The following is a 22,673-nucleotide window of genomic DNA, read 5'->3' as shown; positions in this document are numbered from 1 at the left end:
ACCCTAAGCCTCACCCCCAACCTAACCCTCACCCTCACCCTCACCCTAACCCTCAACCTCACCCTAAACATCACCCTAGTGCTAACGCTCAGCCTAACCCTAACCCTAAACCTCACCCTAACCCTAACCCTAACCTTCACCCTCACCCTCATCCTCAACCTAAGCCTAGCACGAACCCTAACCTTAATCCTAAACATAACCCTCACCCTCACCCTCACACTAACCCTAACTGTATCCCTCACTGTCACCCTCACTCTAACGCTAACCCTCAGCCTAACCCTAAATGTAACCCTAACCCTAACCCTAACTCTCACCCTATACCTTACACGAACCCTAACTCTAACAGTAACCCTCACCCTCATCCTAAATCTAACCCTAATCCTCAACCTATCCCTAACCCTCAACCTCACCCTAAACCTAAACCGAAGCCTAACCCTAACCCCCACCCTCAGTCTCACTCTAAAACTAACCCTAACCGTCCCGCTAATCCTCACCTTAACCCTAACACTAACACTAACAATAACCCTATCCCTAACCATAACCCTAAACTTAACCCTCACACTAACCCTTACCCTAACCCTTACCCTCACTCTAAACCTAAACCTCACCCTCACCCTAACCCTCACCCTAACCTTAACCCTACACTCACGCTAACCCTAATTCTAACGCTAATCCTCACAATCACCATAAACCTCAAACTAACACTTACTTTCTCCCTAATCCTAATCTTCACCCACACCCTAACCCTAACCCTCACAATAGCCCTTATCCTCACCCTCACCCTAACAACCCTAATCCTAACCCTCACAGTAACCTTACCTCTCACCCTGATCCTAAACCTCATCCTAACCCTAACCCTCACCCTCACCCTAACCCTCAACCTAAGTTAGACCTCACCCTAATCCTATTCTTGAAGCTCAACCTCACACTAACCCTAAACCTAACCCTCACCCTAACCCTAACCCTCACCCTAACCCTTACCCTCATCCTAACCTTAACCCTCACTTTAACCCTCACACAAAACATAACCCTCACCCTAACCCTAACCCTACTCCTCACCATAAACCTCACCTTAAGGCTAACCCTAACCCTAATCCTAACCCAAAACTTTACCTAACAAAAACCCTAACCCTCACCCTTACCCTCACCCTAAACATCACCCTAACCCTATCCATCACCCTACCCCTAACCCTAACCCTCAGCCTCACCCTAACCCTCACACTAACCCTCACCTTCACCCTAATCCTCACCCTAAACCTAGCCCTAACACTTCCCTAACTAAAAGACTCTCCCTCACGCTCACCCTCACCTAACCCTCACCCTCACCCTAGCACTCACTCTAACCCTAACCCTAACCCTAACCCTCACCCTCACCCTCACCATAACCTAAACCTAACCCTAACCCTCACCCTAAACCTAACAATAAAAATAACCCTAACCCTAACCCTCACACTGAAAATAAACCTCTCCCTAATCCTAACTCTAAGCCAAACCGTAACACTCACCGTTAACCTAACCCTAACCCTCACCCAAACACTAACCCTAAACCTAAACCTCACCTTCAGCCTAGCCCTAACGCTAACACTAATCCTAAAACAAATCCCCACCGTAAACCTAACGATCAACTTCATCCTAACCCTCACCCTCACCCTAACGGTCACCCTAACACTAACCCTAAAACTTACGTTCACACTATCTCTCACGCTAACCCTTATACTGACACTCACACTAACCCTCACAATAACACTAACCTTCACCCTAACCATAACACTACCCTTCACCCTCACCCTCACCCTCACCCTCAGCCTAACACTAACCCTAACCCTAAACCTCACCCTCACCCAAACCCTAAACCTAACCCTAACTCTAACCCTCACCCTCACCCTCACCCTAACCCTAACCCTAAAAAAACCCTAACCATAACCCTCACACTAAAAATAACCCTCACCCTAACCCTAGCACTAACCCTCAAACTCACCCTCACCCTCTGCCTAACCCTAACCCTAACCCTAACCCTCACACTCACCCTAACCCTCACCCTCACCCTAATCCTGACTCTAACCCAAAACCTCACTCTCAACCTCAACCTAAACCTTACCCTCAGCCTCACCCTAACCGTCTCCCTAACCCTAACCATAAACCTCAACCTCACCCTAGCCCTCACCCTAACCCTAAACCTAAACCCAAACCTCACCCTCACCCTAACCCTAATGCTCAACCTCAACCTAACGATGACCCTAACCCTTACCCTTACACTAACCCTTCGCCACACCCTCATCCTAACATTCACCCTAACACTTAACCTCACCCTAACACTCTCCCTAATGCTAACCCTAACCCTAAACCTTATTCTAACCCTCAAACTCAACCTAACTCTAACCTTAACCCTGAACCTAAACCTAACCCTAAACCTAACCCTTACCCTAACACACAACCTCACCCTAAACTTATTCCTAAACCTAACCCTCACCCTAACCCTTACCCTCAACCTAAACCTTATGCTAACCCTAACGCTAACCCTAACCCTCACCCTGACCAAAATCCTCACCCTAACCCGTATCCTCACTCTAACCCTAAACTTAACCATATTCCTAACCCTCACACTAAACCTTACCCTCACCCTAACCCTGACCTTACACCTCACCTTCACCCTAAACCTCATCCTAACCCTAACCCTAACCCTCACCCTAACCCTTACCCTCAGCTTAATCCTAAACCTAAACTTCACCCTCACAATAACCGTAACACTAACATCACCCTAACCCTAACGCTCACACTAACCCTAAACCTACCCCTCACCCTACCCTTCACCCTAACCTTAACCCTCACCCTTACCCTCACACTAACCCTAACCCTAATCCTAACCTTAAACCTTACCTAACCAAAACCCAAACCCACACCCTCATACTCACCCACACCCTAACCCTCACTCTCACCCTAACCCTAATCCTAACACTCAACCTAAACCTAACCCTAAACCTTAACCTCATCCTAATCCTAACCATAACCATAACCCTCACACTCACACAAACCATAACCCTAACCCTAACCCTCACCCTAACCCTCACCCTAACCCTAACGGTCAACCTAACCCTAAACCTACACCTCACTTTGACCCTCACTCTAATCGTAAACCTAATCCTAAACCAAACCCTTACCTGAACAAAACCCTCACCCTCACCCTCACCCTCACCCTCACCCTAACACTCACCATCAACCGAGCCCTCACCCTAACTCTAACCCTAACCCTAACCCTAACCCTAACCCTCACCCTCACCTTAATTCTCACCCTAACCTTGTCCTCACCCTCAAACTAAACCTCACACTAAGCATAACCCGAACGCTCACCCTAACCCTAACTGTACCCCTCACCCTCAACCTTAGCCTAACACTAACCCTAACCCTAACCCTTAGCCTCACACTTACCCTCACTGTCTCCTTAATCCTCACCCAAAACCTAACCCACACCCTCACCCTCACCTTCACCCTAAACCTAATCCTCAGTGTCACCCTAAAACTCTCTGTCATCCTAACCCTCAACCTATCCCTAACCCTAAACCTCACCCTCATCCTAACGTTCACCATAACCATAACCCTAACCCTCACCCTCAACCTAGCCCTCACCCTAAAACTAAACCTAACCCTAACCCTCACCCTCACCCTCACCCTCACCCTAACCCTAACCCTAACGCTAACCCTAAACCTCACCCTCACCCTAAACCTAATGCTCACCCTCACCCTAAACCTGAACCTAACCCTTATCCTCACACTAACAGTAAACCTCACCCTCACTCTTACACTCACCATAAACCTTAACCTAACCCTAACCCTCACCCTAAACCTAACCCTAAGCATAACTCTTACCCTAACCCATAATCTCACCCTCAACTTCATCCTAACCCTAATCTTAACCCTAATCCTCAACCTAAACCTAAAAATCACCCTCCCCCTAACCCTCACCCTCACCCTAACGCTCACCCTAAACCTAACACTAAACCTCACGCTCACACTAACTCTCACCCTAACCCTTACTCTCAAACTCACACTAACCCTCACACTAACGCTAACCTACACCCTAACCCTAACCCTAACCTTCACCCTCACCCTCTGCCTCACTGTAAGCCTAACACTAACCCTAACGCTAATCTAAACCCTAACCCTCACCCTCAACCTAATCCTAAACCTAACCCTAAACCTCACACTAACACTAACCCTATCCCTCACACTCACCCTAAACCTCATCCTAGCCCTAAACCTAACCCTCACCCTAACCCTCACACTAACCCTTACCCTCACCCTAATCCTAACCGTAAACCTCACCCTCACAATAACCCTAACACTAATCCTACCCCTTACCCTAACCCTCACCCTAAACCTAACTCTAAACCTAATCCTAACACTAAGCATTAACTAAACAAAACCCTGACCCTCACACTCACCCTCACCCACACCCTAAACAGAACCATAACCCTCACCCTCACCCTAACCCTCATCCTAATCCAAACACTAACCCTCACCCTCACCCCAACCCTTTTCTAACCCTCACCCAAACCCTCATTCTAACCCTAACTCTAAACCTAACCCTCACCCTAATCTTAACCCTAACCCACACCCTCAAACTAACACTAACAATATCCCTAACCCTCCATCTCAACCTAAAACTCACCCTCACCCTAACGCTCACCCTAACCCTAAACCTAACCCTCACCCTCACCTTAACTCTCACCTAATCCTTACCCTCTCCCTCACCCTAACCTTCACACTAACCCTAACCCTTACTCTCAACTGTACCCTCATCCTCAGCCTAACCCTAACCCTAACCCTAACCCTCAACCTCTCCCTAACCCTCACCCTCACCCTAATCCTCACCCTAACCCTTACCCTCACCCTCAGCCTAACCCTAACCCTAACCCTAACCCTCAACCTCTCCCTAACCCTCACACTCACCCTAATCCTCACCCTAACCCTTACCCTCACCCTCACCCTAATCCTCAACCTAAACCTTACCCTCACACTGACCCTCAATCTCACCCTAACCCTAACCCTCACCCTTACCCTAACCCTCACCGTCATCCTAACCTTTACACTAACCATAACACTAACCCTCACCCTCAGCCTAACCATCTCCCTAACGCTAACCCTAACTCTCACACTCAACCTAGCCCTCACCGTAACCCTAAACCTAACCCTAAACCTCACCCTAACCCTTACCCTAATGCTCACCCTCACCCTAACACTCACCCTAACCCTTACCCTCACACTAAATCTAACCCTAACCCTCATGCTAACACTCACCCTGATCTTAACCTCACCCTAAACCTCACCATAACCCTAACCCTAACTCTAACCCTAACGCTTAGCCTAACCCTAACCCTCACACTAACCCTCATCCTAACCCTCATCCTAAAACTAACCCTAATATTAACCCTGACCCTAACACTCACCTTCACCCTAACCCTAACACTAAAAATCAAGCTAACCCTACTCCTAACCCTTACCGTCACACTCACCCTAAACCTCACACTATCCCTAATCTACACCCTAACCTTAACCCTAACCCTCAACCTCACCCTCAGCCTCATCCTCAGCCTAACACTAACACTAACCCTAATCCTAACCCTAAGCCTCACCCTCACCCTAACCCTAAAACAAACCCTAACCCTCACCCTCACCCTAACCCTCAAACTCACCCTCACCCTAACTCTCACCCTCACCCTCACCCTAACCCTAACCCTAACACTAACACTCACCCGAACCTTAACCCTCACCCTAAAGATAATCCTCACCCTAACCCTCACCCTCACCCTAAACCTAACTTTAATCCTAACCCTCACTCTAAAACTATCCTTCCCCCTAATTCTCAATCTATTCCTAACCCTAAACCTAACCCTCACCCTCACCCTAACCCTAACCTAACCCTAACCCTAACTCTCAACCTAACCCTCATCCTAAAACTCACGCTGACCCTAAACCTCATGCTCACCATAAGCCTCACCCTAACCCTTACCCTCACCCTAACTCTAACCGTAAACCTAACCCTCACACTCATCATAACCCTTAACCTCACCCTTATCCTCACTGTAAACCTAACCCTAACCCTAACGCTTAGCCTAACCCTCACCCTCACCCTAACCCTAACCCTAAAACTCATCCTAACACTAACCTTCACCCTAACACTCACCCTCACCCTAACCCTAACCCTAATGCTCACCCTAAACCTAGTCCTAACCCTAACCCTCACTCTTACCCTTACCCTCAACCTAAACCTTACCCTAACCCTTACGCTAACCCTAACCCTCACCCTCACCTTAACGCACACCCTAACCCTTATCCTGACCCTAACAGTAAACTTAACTCTAATCCTAAACCTCACACTAACCCTAACCCTCACACTAACCCTAACCCTATCCCTCACCATGACGCTAAACCTCATCCTAACCCTAAACTTAACCCTCAGACTAACCCTCACCTTAAGCCTTAACCTCACCCTAATCCTGTCCCTAAAACTCATCCTCACACTAACCCTAACCCTAACCCTCATCCTAACACTCACCCTAACCCTAACACTCACCCTAACCCTAACACTCACCCTAACCCTAAAACTACCCCTATCCCTAACCCTCACCCTCAACCTAACCCTCAATCTAAGCCTTACCCTCACACTCATCCTAACCTTAACCCTCACCCTAAGCCTCACACTAAACCTAGCCCTCACCATAACCCTAACCCTATTCCTCAGCATAACCATCACCCTAATGCTAACCCTAACCCTAATCCTAACACAAAACCTTACCTAACCAATACCCTAACCCTCACCCTTACCCTCAACCACACCCTAACCCTCACCCTAACCCTTACCCTCACCCTCACCCTAAACTTCAACCTCACCCTAAACATTACCCTAAGCCTAACCCATACCCTACCCCTTACCCAAACCCTCAGCCTAACCCTAACCCTCACCCTCACCCTAACACTAGCCCGAACACTTTCCTAACTAAGACACTCACCCTCACCCTCACCCTCACCCTAAACCTCACACTCAACCTAGCCCTCACTCTAACCCTAACCCTCACCCCCACCCTCACCCTCAAGTGAACCTAAACCTAACTCTAACCTTCACCCTCACCCTCACCCTAACCCTAACCATAAAAATAACCCTAACCTAACCCTCACACTAAAAATAACCCTCACGATAATCCTAACTCTAACCCACACCATAACACTAATCCTCAACCTAACCATAACCCTCAACCTCACCGTAACCCTAACCCTAATCCTCACCCTACCACTAACAATCACCCTCACCCTAAACCTCACCCTCACACTAACACTCAGCCTAATTCTAACCCTAAACCTCAAGCTCACACTAACTCTCACCCTAACCCTTACACTCGAACTCACCCTAACCTTCAACTAACCCTAACCTACACACCCTAACCATAACCCTAAAATTCAGCCTAAACTTCAGCCTCACCTTCAGCCTAACACTAAACCTAAACCTAATCCTAACCCTAACCCTAACCCTAACCCTAATCCTAACCCTAACCCTCAACCTAAGCCTCACCCTAAACCTACCCTAATGCTAACCCTGAGCCTAAATATCATCCTAACCCTAAACCTAACCCTAACCCTCACCCTAAACCTAACCTTCACCCTAACCCTAACCCTCACCCCCAACCTCACCCTAAAACTTTCCTAACCCTAACACTAACACTCACCCTAACCCTCACCTTAACACTTACCCTCACCCTAATCCTAATTCTAAACCTCACCCTCACACTAAACCTAACCCTAACCCTAAACCTCACCCGAATCCTCAACCTAATTCTAACGCTCAACCTAAGCCTAAAACTACCCCTCAACCCACCCCTCACCCTCACCCTAAACCTTACCCTAACCATTAACCTCACCCTCACCCTAACATTAATCCTCACCCTAACTCTCACACTAAACCTCACCCTCACCCTAACCCTAAACCTATCCCTCAACCTAAACCTCACCATAACCCTAACCCTAACACAAACCTTACCTTACCAAAACCCTCACCATCAAACTCACCCTCACCCTAAACCTCACCCTCAACCTAGCTGTCACCCTAATCCTAACCCTAATCATAACCCTAACCCTCACCCTCATAGTAAACTAACCCTAGCCCTAACCCTCACCCTAACCCTCACCCTAACCCTAATGCTCACCCTAATCATAACCCTCACCCTCACACTAACCCTAATGCTAACCCTAACCCTCACCCTAAAACTCACCCTATCCCTAACACTCACCCTCACCCTCACCCTAAACCTTTCCTAACCCTAACACTAACCCTCACCATAACCATCACCCTAACACTAACCTTAACCCTAACACTCACCCTAACCCTAAGGCTCACCCTAAGCCTCACCCTAAGCCTTATCATCACCCTCACCCTCACCCTAAAACTTTCCTAAACCTAACACTAACACTCACCCTAACCCACACCCTAACACTTACCCTTACCCTAATCCTAACTCTAACCTTCACCATCACACTAAACCTAACCCTAACCCTAACCCTCACCAGAACCCTCAACCTAACCCTAACGCTCAACCTAACCCTAAAACTACCTGTCAACCTAACCCTCACCCTTACCCTAACCCTCACATGAAACCTCACCCTCACACGAACCCTAAACCTAACCCTAACCCCTCACCCTAAACCTCACCCTAACCCTAATCATAACCCAACACTTACCTAACCAAAACCTACACCCTCAACCTAAAGCTCACCCTCAACTTAGCTGTCACCTGAACCCTAACCCTAATCATAATCCTAACCCTCACCCTCACAGTACCCTAACCCTAACCCTAACACTCAAGCTAACATTAACCCTCACCCTAACCCTCACCATAAACCTAACCCTAACCCTAACCATCACCCTCACCCTAACCCTCACCCTAACCCTAATTCTAACCCTAACCCTAAACTTAACACTCACCCTAACTCTCACCTCACCCTAAACCTAAACCTAACCCTCACCCTAAGACTACCCATAACCCTAACCCTCACCGTCACACTTACCTTCAACCTAACCCTTACCCTAACCCTGACGCTAACCCTAACCCTCACCCTAACACTCACCCAAACCCTTATCCTCACCCTAACCCTAAACTTAACCCTAATCCAAACCCTCACACTAACTCTAACCCTCACCCTAACCCTATCCCTATCCCTCACCCTAAACCTCACCCTAACCTTCACCCTCACCCTAGCCCTCACCCTCACCCTAAACCTCACGCTCACCCTCAACCTCACCCTAAAACTTACCCTCACACTAACCCTAACCCTAACCCTAATCCTAAACCTAACCCTTACCCTCAACCTCACCCTAACCCTAACCCTAACCCTCACCCTGACACTGAACTTCGTCCTACTCCTAACCCTAATCCTATCCCAAACTCTCACCCTTACCCTCACCCAAGCCCTAACCTTCACCCTAACCCTCACTTTCACCATAATCCTCACACTAACCCTAACCCTCACACTTTCCTAACTAAAAAACTCACACTTACCCTAAGACACACCCTCAACCTCAACCTCAACCTAACCTAACCCTAACTCTAACCCCACACTCACCCTCAACCTAAACCTAACCCTAAAAATAACCCTAACCCTTACACTCACACTAATCCTCACCCGAAACCTAACCCGAACCCTAAAACACACCCTAACACACACCTTCACACTAACCTTAAGCCTCAATCTAACCCTAACCCTAAAACTTACCCTAACCCACACCCTCACTTTAGACCACACCCTAACCCTAATCCTAACCCTAATCCTCACCCTAACCCTAACACTCACCCGCACCCTAACCCTCACCCTCAACCTAACCCTCACCCTAACCCTAACCCTAAACTTCACCCTCACACTAACTCTCACCCTAACCCTTGCACTCACCCTCAACCTTACCATCACAGCAAACCTAAACTACACCCTAACACTAATCTTAACCCTCACCCTGGACCTCACCCTCACCCACAGCCTAACACTAACCCTAACCCTAATCCCAAGCCTAATCCTCATCCTCACCCTCACATTCACTCTAACCCTAACACTAACCCTCATCCTCACCCTCACCCTAAACCATTCCTAACCCTAACACTAACCCTCACACTATCTCTCACCCTAACACTTACTCTTACCCTAATCCTAACCCTAACCCTCACCCTCACACTAAAACTAACCCTAATGCTCAACCTAATCCTAAAACTACCACTCAACCTAACTCTCACCCTCACCCTAACCCTCAACCTAACTGTTAACCTCACCCTTATCCTAACCTTAACCCTCACCCTAGCCCTCACATGAAACCTCACCGTAACCATAACCATAACCCTAACCCTAACCCAACCCATACCTAAACAAAACCCTCACCATCAACCTCACCCTCACCCTAAACCTCACCCTCAACCAAGATGTCACCCTAACCCTAACACTAATCCTAACCCTAACCCTCACCCTCACAGTAACCTAACCCTAATCCTAAACCGCACCCTAACGCTCACCCTAACCCTAAAGCTCACTCTAACGTTAACCCTCACCCTCAAACTAACCCTAATCCTAACACTAAACCTCACCCTAAACCTCACCCTAACACTAACCCTCACCCTAACACTAACCCTCACCCTCACCCTCACCCTAAAACTTTCCTAATCCTAACCCTAACCCTGGCCCTCACACTAAACCTAACCCTAACCCTAACCCTCACCCAAACACTCAACCTAAACCTAATGCTCAACCTAACCCTAAAACAACCCCTCAACCTAACCCTCAACCTCACCCTAACCCTCACCCTAACCCTTAACCTCAACCTTACCCTAACCTTTACCCTCACCCTAACCCTCACACTAAACCTCACCCTCACCCTAACCCTAACCCTACCCCTCACACTAAAACTCAACCTAACCCTAACCATACCCCTAAACCTAACCCAACTCTTACCTAACCAAAACCCTCACCGTCAACCTCACCCTCACCCTAATCCTCACCCTCAAACTAGCTGTCACCCTAACCCTAACCCTAATCCTAACCCTAACCCTCACCCTCACAGTAACCTAACCCTAACCCTAACCCTCACCCTCACACTAATGCTAAACCTTACCCTAACCCTCAGCCTAACCCTCACCCGAAACCTAACCCTCACCCTCACACTCACCCGAAACTTTTCCTAACCCTAAAACTAGCCCTCACCATCACCCTAAACCTAAACCTAACCATAACCCTCACCCTCACCCTAACTCTAACCCTCACCATAAACTTCACCCTAACCCTAACCCGCACCCTCACCCTACCCTAAACTTTTTCTAAACCTAAGAGTAAACCTCACCCTAAACCTCACCCTAACACATACCCTCACCCTAATCCTAACCCTAACCCTCACCCTCACACTAAACCTATCCCTAACCCTAACCCTCACCCAAACCCTCAACCTCACCCTAACACTCAACCTAACACTAAAACTACCCTCAACCTAAACCTCACCCTCACCCTAACCCTCACCGTAATGCTTAACCTCACCCTTACCCTAACAATTACCCTCACGCTAACCCTCACACTAATCTTCACCCTCACCCTAACCCTAACCCTAAACCTCACCCGAAACCTCACCCTAACCCTAACCCTAACTAATCCTAACCCAACACTTACCTAACCAAAACCCTCATCCTCAACCTCACCCTCACCCTAAACCTCACCCTCAACCTAGCTGTCACCCTAACCCTAACCCTAATCCTAACCCTAATACTCAGCGTGACAGTAACCTAAAACTAACCCTAACACTCATCCTAACCCTCACCCTAACCCTAACGCTATCCCTAACCCTAAACCTACGGCTCAACCTAATACTCACCCTCACACTAACTTTTACCCTAACCTTAACCCTCACCCTCACCCTCACCTAAACCTTTCTTAAACCTGACACTAACCCTCACCATCACCCTAATACTAACCCTAACCATCACCCTCACACTAAAACTAACCCTAACCCTAACCCTCACCCGAACCCTCAACCTAACCCTAATGCTTAACCTAACCCTAAAACTACCCCTCAACCTAACCCTCACCCTCACCCTAACCCTCACCCTAACCCTTAACATCACCCTTACCCTAACCTTTATGCTCACCCTAACCCTCACCCTAAACCTCACACTCATCCTAACCCTAAACTTACCCCTCACCCTAACCCTAACCCTAACCCTAATCCTAACTGAACTCTTACCGAACCAAAACCCTCAGCCTCACCCTCACCCTCACCCTAAACCTCACCCTTAATCTAGCTGTCACCCTAACCCTAACCCTAATCCTAACCCTAACCCTCACCCTCACAGTAACCTAATCCTAACCCTAACACTCACCCTAACCCTCACCCTCAACCAAAAGCTCACACTAACCCTAAACCTGCGCCTCAACCTAACCCTCACCCTCAACCTAAACCAGAACCTCACCCTCAGTCTTACCCAGAACCTCACCCTCACCCTAACCTTAACCCTCACCCTAACCCTCACACTAAACCTAACCCTCACACTAACCCTAACCCTACCACTCAACCTACCCCTCACCATAACCCCAACCCTAACCCTAATCCTAACCCAACCCTTACCTAACCAAAACCCTCACCCTCAACCTGACCCTCACAATAAAGCTCAACCTCAACCTAGCTGTCACCCTAACCCTAACCCTAATCCTAAACCTCACCCTCAATTTAACTCTTACCCTAATCCTTACACTCACCCTCACCCTCACCCTAACCCTAACCCTAACCCCCACCCTCAGCCTAAACGTCTCCCTGAACCTAACCCTAACCCTCAACCTCACCCTAGCCCTCACCCTAACCCTAACCCTAAGCCTAAAATTCCCGCTCACCCTAACCCTAATGCTCACCCTCACCCTAAACCTCACCCTAACCCTTACCCTCACACTAACCCTAAAGCTCATCCTTACCCTAACACTCATCATAACCCTTAACCTCACCCTAACCCTAATCCTGAGCCTAACCCTAACCCTAACCTTAACTCTCACACTAACCCTCACCCTCACCCTCACCCTAACCCTAACCCTAACCCTCACCTCACACTTACGTTCAACCTAAACCTTACCCTAACCTTGACGCTAACCCTAACCCTCACCATCACCCTAACCCTCACCCTAACCCTTATCCTCACCCTAACCCTAAACTTAACCCTAATCCAAACCCTCACACTAACTCTAACCCTGACCCTAACTCTATCCCTATCCCTCACCCTAAACCTCACCCTAAACTTCACCCTCACCCTAGCCCTCACCCTCACCCTAAACCGCACGCTCACCCTCACCCTCACCCTCACCCTTACCCTCATGCTAACCCTAACCCTAACCCTAATCCTAAACCTAACCCTTACCCTCAACCTCACCCTAACCTTAACCCTAACCCTCACCCTCACACTCACCCTCAGCCTAACCCTAACCCTAATCCTATCCCGAACTCTCACCCTAAACCTCACCCAAACCCTAACCTACACCCTAATCCTCACCGTCACCATAATCCTCACTCTAACCCTAACCCTAACACTTTCCTAACTAAAACATTCACCCTCACCCTAACCCTCACCCTCAAACTCACCCTAACCTAACCCTAACTCTGACCCTCACACTCACCTTAGCCCTCACCCTAACCCTAATCCTAACCATAATCCTCACCGTAACCCAACACTCACCCGCACCCTAAACCTCACCCTCAATCTAACCCTCACCCTAACCCTAACCCTAAACCTCACATTCACCCTCACACTCACCCACAGCCTAACACTAACCCTAACCCTCACGCTCAACCTCACCCACAGCCTAACACTAATGCTATCCCTAAACCTCAACCGCAGCCTAATACTCATGCTAACCCTTCCCCTCAACTAACCCTTATACTCACACACACCCTAACCCTTACCCTAACCCTAATGTTAACCCTAATACTCACCCTCACACTAACCCTCACCCTAACCCTTATTCTCACCCTAACCCTAACCCTCACTGTAACCCTTACGCTCACACTAACCCTAACCCTAACCCTCACCCTCACACTCACCTTCAACCTCACCCTAAACCACAGACTCACCCTAATCCTAACTCTAAACATGACCCTCACCCTAAACCTAACCCCCAACCTAATCCTAATCCTAAACCTAACCTTAACCCTTACCCTCACCCTAACCCTAACACTAAACATAACTCTCACCCTCACACTCACCCTAACCCTAAACCTAACCCTAAACATAAAAATAACCCTAAACCTAGCCCTAACCCTAACCCTCTCAGTAAGCCTTACTCTCACACTAACCCTAACTGTAGCCCTCACCCTAACCCTCACCCTCAGCCTAACCCTCACCCTAACCCTAAACCAAAGCCTCACACTCATCCTAACGATCTCCATAACACTAAACATAAACCTCACCCTCACCCTAAGCCTAATCTCACCCTCACCCTAAACCTAATCCTAACCCTAATCCTCACTTAACCCTAAACCTCACCCTCAGACTAACCCTCACCCTCACCCTAACCCTAACCCTTACTCTAAACCTTAACATCACTTTCACCCTAACCCTCAAACTAAACCTAACCTTCACCCTAACGCTAACCCTAACCCTCACTCTCACCCTCACCCTCAGCCTAACCCTAACCCTAACCATAATCCTAACCCTAAACCTCACCCTCACCCTCACCCTCACCCTCTCCCTAACCCGCACCCTAACCCTCACACTAACCGTTACCCTCACCCTCATCCTAACCTTAACCCTACCCGAACCCCAACCCAAAACCGAACCCTAACCCCCATCCTCACCCTTAATATAACCCTAACCGTAATCCTCACCGTACCCCTAACCCTAAACCTCTGCGTAAACCTAACCCTCATTCTAGCCCTCACCGTCACCCCAATCCTCACCCTAACCCTAACCCTAACACATTCCTAACTAAAACACTTACCCTCACTCTCACTCTCACCCTAACCGTTACCCTCACCGAAACCTAACCCTCACACTCACCCTAACCCTCTCCCTCTCCCTAACCCGAACTCTACCCTCAGCCTAACCCTAATACTAACACTAACCCTCACCCTCACCCTAACCCTTACTCTCACTCTAACCCTAACCCTCACCCTAAATCTTACCTTCACCCTAATACTAACCCTAACCCTCACCCTCACCTTAATCCTAACCCTAAACCTCAACCTAACCCACAAATTAACCCTAATACTCACCCTAAACCTCACCCTATACCTCAACCTAAGCCTCATCCTAAACCTAAACCTAACCCTCACCCTAACCCTAACCCTCACCCTCACCTTAGCCCTCACCCTCACCTTAATTCTAACCCTAAACCTCAACCTAACCCACAAATTAACCCTAATACTCACCCTAAACCTCACCCTACACCTCAACCTAAGCCTCATCCTAAACCTAAACCTAACCCTCACCCTAACCCTAACCCTCACCCTCACCTTAGCCCTCACCCTAACCCTAATCCTAACCCTAACCCTCTCCTTCACACTAACCCTCACCCTCAACCTAACCCTCACCCTCACCCTAACCCTAACCCTAACCCTCCCTTTCACCCAACCCTCACACTAAACCTAACCATCACCCTAACCCTTAACCTAACGCTCACCCTCACCCTCACGCTCAGCCTAACCCTAACCCTAACCGTAATCCTTACCCTAAACCTCACTCTCACCCTCACCCTCACCCTAATCTTAACCCTCATCCTCACACTCACCCTCACCCTCAACCTAAAACTCACCCTCACCCTAAGCCTAACATTGACCCTCAACCCAACATTAACCCTCACCCTAACACTCACCCTCAACCTCCACCTCACCCTCAACGTCACCCTAACCCACACCCTAACACACATCCTCACACTAACCCTAACCCTCACTCTAACCTTAACCCTAACCCTTACCCTAACCCTCACCTTCACCCTCGCCCTCACCCTCACCCTAATCCTATCCCTAATACTCTCCCTAACCCTAACACTCACCCTCACCCTCAGACTCACCCTCACCCTAACTCTAACCCTAACCCTAACTCTAAAACTCACGCTCAAAATAACTCTCACACTAACCCTTACACTCACACTCACCCTAACCCTCAATCTAACACTAATCCTAAACCTCACGCTCACACTAATTGTCAACCTAACCATTACACTCACCCTCACCCTAACCATCACACTAACTCTAACCTAAACCCTAAACCTAAACTTAACCCTCAACCTCACCGTCACCCTCAACCTCAGCCTAACACTAACCCTAACCCTAATCCTAACCCTACCCCACACCCTCACTCTCACCCTAACCCTAACCTAACACTAACCCTCACCCTCACCCTCACCCTCAACCTCAACCTCAACCTCACCCTCACCCTAACCCTCACACTCACCCTCACCCTAACCCTAAACAGAATCCTAACACTCACCCTAACCCTAACCCTCACACTCACTCTAACCCTCACCCTAACGCACACACTAAACCTAACCATCCCCCTAAGCCTAACTCTAACCCTCACCCTCACCATCATCCTCAGCATAACCCTAACCCTAACCCTAACACACACCCTCAACCTAAATCTCACCCTCACCCTAATCTTCACCCTAACCCTAACCCTCACCCTAACATTCACCCTAACCCTAACACTAGCCCTCACCCTCACCCTAACCCTAATCCTAAAGCTAACCCTAAACCTAACCCTAAACCTAAGGCTAACTCTAACCCTCACCCTCACCCTAAACTTCTCCCTAACTCTGACACTCACTCCAACCCTAACCATAACCCTCACAATAATCCTAACCTTTACCCTAACCCTAAATTTCAACCTAACCCTCATCCTAACCATAACCCTCACCCACACCCTAATCCTCACCCTCACGCCAACATTCACCCTAACCCTAAACCTCACCCTCACCTTAATCATCACACTAACCCTAACCCCCACCCTAAACCTAAGCCTAACCCACATCCTCAACCTCATCCTCACACTCACCATAAGCCTAAGCCTAAACCTAACACTAGTCCTAAACCTAAATATCACCCTAATGCTAACGCTAACCCTAAACCTAAACTTAACCCTCACCCTCACCATAGATATCACCCTAACCCTAACCCTCACCCTAACCCTCAACCTAACCCTTACTCTCCCCGTAAACCTAACCCTCACCCTAACCCTAACAGTCACCCTAACCCTTACACTCACCCTAACCCTAACCCCAATGCTAATCCTAACCCTCACACTAACCATAACCCTAAACCTAATCCTAACCCTACCGCTCACCCTAACTGTAAACCTAACCTTAAACCTAACCCTAATCCTCAAACTAACCCTAAATCTCAACCTCACCTTCACTCTAACTCTAACGTTAACCCTAACCCTAAACCTCAGACTAAACCTATACCTCATCATAACCATAATCCGACCCCTCAGACTAACCCTCACCCTAAACCTCACCCTAAAACTCAGGCTAACCCTAACCCTCATTCTCATCCTAACATTCACTCTAACACGTACCCTCACCCTAACCCTAATCCTAACCGTCACCCTCACCCTAACCCTCACCCTCAGCCTAACCCTAACCCTAACCTTAATCCTAACCCTAACGCTCACCCTCACCCTCACCCTAACACTAACCCTAACCCTAAACTTCACCCTCAGTCTCACCCTCAACCTAAACCTCATCCTCACTCTGACCCTCACCTTAAACCTAACCCTAACCCTCACCCTAACCATAATTCTCACCCTAACGCTAACCCTAACACTCACCCTCAACCTTAGCGTAACCCTAACCCTTACTCTCACCCTAACCCTCACCGTAACCGAAATGCTAACACTAAACCTCACACTCACCCTATCCCTCACTGTAACCATTACCCTCACTGTAAGGGTAACCTTAACCCTTACCCTTTCGCTCAGACTAAACCAAACCCTCCACCTAACCCTAACCCTACCCCTCAGCCTAACCCTGACCCTAACACTAATCCTAACCCTAATCCCTAAACCTAACCCTAAACTTCACCCTTACCCTAGCTCTCACCCTATTGGTAACCCTAACCCTAACCCTCACCCTCATCCTAATTCTAACCCTAAAGCTCACCCTGACCCTCACCCCCACCCTAATCCTAACCCTAATTCTAACACTAACCCTCACCCTAACCCTCACCCTTACCCTTACTTTCACCCACACCCTCACCCTAACCCTAATCCTAACACTAACCATCACCCTAACCCTCAACCTTACCCTAAACCTAACCCTAACCCTCACCCTAATCCTCACCCTAAACCTTACCCTAACCCTCACCTTCACCCTAACCCTCACACTAACCCTTACCCTCACCCTAACCCTAAACCTAATCTTAAACCTATCCCTCACACTAAATCTAACCCTCATATTAACAGTGATCCTACCCCTCACCCTAACTCTCATCCTAACCCTAACCCTAAACCTAACCTAACCCTCACCCTCACTCTAAACCTAACCCTAACCCTCACTGTAACAAAAACCCTCACCCTCACTCTCACCCTCAGTCTAAGCCTCACCCTAACCCTAATCCTAACTCTAACTCTAACTTTAATCCTAAACCTAACCCTCACCCTCACCCTCACCCTAACTCTAACTCTTACAAAAATCTAACCCTAAACCTCACCCTAACTCTAACCCTTACGGAACCCCAAACCTCACACTCACACTCACCTTAACCCTAACCCTAACCCTAACCCTCACCCTCCTCCTAATCCTAATCCTAACCCTAACCCTCACCCTAAATATCACCCGAATCCTAGGGCTCACTCTAAACTTCACCCTCACCCTAAACCTCTCCCTAACCCTTACACTAACCCTAAACCTATCCTAACCCTAACCCTAACCCTCACACTAATCCTGACCCTAACCATAACCCTAACCTTAAACTTCACCCTAACACTCACCCTAACCCTAAACCTAACCCTCACCCTCACCCTAACCCACAACACTAACCCTCACCCTCACCTAACTCTCACCTTAAACCTAACCCTCACCCACACCCTAACTCTCACCCTCACCGGAACACTCACCTTAACCCTAAACCACACCCTCACTCTAAACATCACCCTAACTCTAACCCTAACCTCACCCTAAACCTAACCCTCGCCCAAACCCTTACCCTCACCCTAATCCTTACCCTAAACCTCACCTTAACCCTAACCCTAACCCTTTACCCCAACTTAACCCTAATCCTCTCCGTAACCCTAACCATCCCCCTAACCCTTACCTTCACGCTAACCTTAACCCCAACCCTAAGCCTAACCCTCACACAAACCCTAACCCTCACCCTCACCCTAACCCTAACCCTAACCCTAAGGCTAACTCTAACCCTCACCCTCACCCTCACCCTAAACCTCTCCCTAACCCTTACACTAACCATAAACCTAACCTAACCCTAACCCAAACCTTCACACTAAACCTAACACTAACTCTAACCCTAACCGTTACCCTCACCCTTACCCTAAGTCCAACTCAAACCCTAACCCTCACACTAACACTAACCGTCACCTTAAACCTAAACCTAACCCTAACCCTAACTCTAATCCTCACACTAATCCTAAACCTCACCCTATCCCTTAACCTAACCCTAACATTCACCCTAACCCTCACCCTCACCCTCAACCTGACCCTCACCCGCAGCCTAACCCTAACCCTAACCCTAATCCTAACCGTAACACTCACCCTCACCCTAACCCTAACCCTAAACCTAACCCTCAGCTGCACGTTCACCTCACCGTATCCCTTAGCCTCACCATCACTCTCACCCTAACCATAACCTTAAACATAACACTCACCCTAACCCTAAACCTCACCCTAAACCTAACCCTAAACTTCACCTTCAACCTCACGCTCACCTTAACATTAACCCTCACCCTAACCTTAAGGCTAACTCTAATCCTCACCCTCACCCTAAAACTCTCCCAAAACCTTACACTCACCCTAACCTTAAACCTAAACTTAACCCGCACACTAATCCTAACCCTAATCCTAACCCTAAATTTCAACTTAACCCTAACCGTAACTGTAACTCACACCCTAACCCTAACCCACACCTTCAACCTAACCCTCACACTCACCCTCATACTCACTCTAACCCTAACCCTAAAACTCACCTTCACCCTAAGCCTCACACTAACCCTACCCTCACCCTAACCCTAACCCTAAACTTCAACCTCACCCTAACCCTAATGGTCCCCCTTAACCTAAACCTCACACTAACCCTTACCCTCACACTAACCCTAAAACTTCCCCGCACCCACACACTCATCCTAACCCTTAACCTCACCTTAATCCTCACCCTAATCGTAACCCTCACTCTCACCCTAACCCTAACCCTAACCCTCATCCTCACCTTAACCCTCACACTTACCCTCACCCTAACCCTAACCCTAACCATCACCCTCACCCTTACCCTCAACCTGAAACTTACCCTAACCCTAACGCTAATCCTAACACTCACCCTGATCATAATCCTCACCCTAAACCTTATCCTCAGTCTAACCCTAACCTTAAGCCTAATCCTAACCCTCACACTAACCTTAACACTCACCATATCCCTAACTCTATCCCTCACACTAACCCTCACCCTAACCCTCACCTTAGCCTTCACACTCACCCTAACCTTTACCCTCACGCTAACATTAATCCTAACCCTAATCCTAAATCCAACCCTCACCCTCTTGCTCACCCTAACACTAACCCTAACCCTCACCCTCAACCTCAACCTCTCCCTAACCCTAACCCTAACCCTCACACTAACCCTAACCCAGACCCTAAGCCTAAGCCTAACCCTCACCCTCACCCTCAACCTAACCCTAACGCTAACACTCACCCTAACCCTCTCATTAACATTCATGCTAACCCTAAACCTCAATCTCACTCTACCCTCATCCTAACCCTTACCGTCACCCTAACCCTATCCCTAACCATAACCCTCACACTAAACCTAACCCTCACTCTGACCCTAAACCTACCCCTCAAACTAACCCTAAACCTAACCCTAATCTGCATCCTCAACCTAACCCTTACCCTCACCCTAACCCTCACCCTAAAATTAACACTAACCCTAACCCAAAACTTAACTTTAAACATCACCCTAACCCTTACCTTAAGCCTAATCCTCACCCTCATCCTAACCCTCAACCTAACAATTACTGTCATCCTAACCCTAACTCTAACCCTAACACTAACCCTCACCTTAACTGTTACCCTCACTCTAACCCTATCCCTAACCCTAAAAATACCCCTCACCCTAACCCTCATCCTAAACCTAACCATAACCCTAATCCCCACCCTGACCCTAACCCTAACCCTAACCCTAACTATCACCCTCACCCTACCCTAAACTTCTGGGACAGCCTCACCCTCACCTTCACCCTCACCCTCACCCTAAACCTCACACTCCCCCCAGCCCTCAGCCGAACACTAACCCTAACCCTAAACCTCACCCTCACCCTCACCCTAACCCTAACCCCAACACTCACACTAAACCTAACCCTCACACTAACACTAAGCCTGCCCCTCACACTAACCCTCATCCTAAACCTAATATTAACCCTCACCCTCACCCTAAACCTAACCCTAACCCTCACAGTAACCCTAAACCTCACACCCTCAGCCTCAACCTAACCCTACCCCTCACCCTAAACCTCATCCTAACCCGAAGACTAACCCTAACACTCACACTAATCCTAAACCAAACCCTAAACCTCACCCTCACCCTCACTATCAGCCGAACACTAAACCTCACCCTAACCCTCAACCTAGCCTAACCCTCACCTACACCCTAAACCTCACCCATACCCTCACCCTCACCCTAACCCTCACCCTAACCCTAGCCTTCAGCCTAACCCAAGACCTAACCCGAACACTAAACCTAACCATCACCCTAACCCTCACCCTCATGCTAACCTTAATCGAAACCTAACCCAAACCCTACCCCTCACCCTAACCCTAAACCTCACCCTCATCCTAACCCTGACCGTTACACTTACCCTCACGGTAACGCTAATCCTAACTCAAACCCTCACACTAACCCTACCCCTCACCCTCACACTCACCCTCACCCTCACCCTAGCCCTTACCCTAATCCTAACTCTAACCCTAACACTCACCCAAACCCTAAATCTAACACTAACCCTAAACCTTAACCTCAAACTCAACGTCACCCTAACACTCACCCTAACCCTATCCCTAAACCACACAGTAACCCTCACCCTCACCCGAACCCTCATCCTAAACCTAACTCTAACCCTGACCCTCACGCTAACCCGAAACCTCACCCTCATGCTCAGCCTAACCCTAAGCCAAACTCTAATCGAACCCTAAGCCTCACTCTCACCCTCACCCTAACCCAAACACTAATCCTAACCCTAAGCCTCACCCTCAGACTCACCCTAACCCTAAACCTAAATCTAACCCTCAACCTAACCATAAACCACACCCTAAACCTAACCGTGACCCTCACCCTAACCCTAACCCTAACCCTAACCCACATCCTCACCCTAACACTCCCCCATACCTCTAACCCTATCGCTAATCCTAACCCTCATCCTAACCCTCACACTTTCCCTTACCCTCACGGTAACCCTAAGGCTAAT

The sequence above is a fragment of the Dipodomys merriami genome, unplaced genomic scaffold (genome assembly GCF_024711535.1).
Source record: "Dipodomys merriami isolate MVZ:Mamm:240054 unplaced genomic scaffold, mDipMer1.0.p SCAF_43, whole genome shotgun sequence".
NCBI classification, from domain to species: Eukaryota; Metazoa; Chordata; class Mammalia; order Rodentia; family Heteromyidae; genus Dipodomys; species Dipodomys merriami.
The sequence above is the reverse complement of the archived record's forward strand: the minus strand, read 5'-3'. Positions refer to the sequence as shown.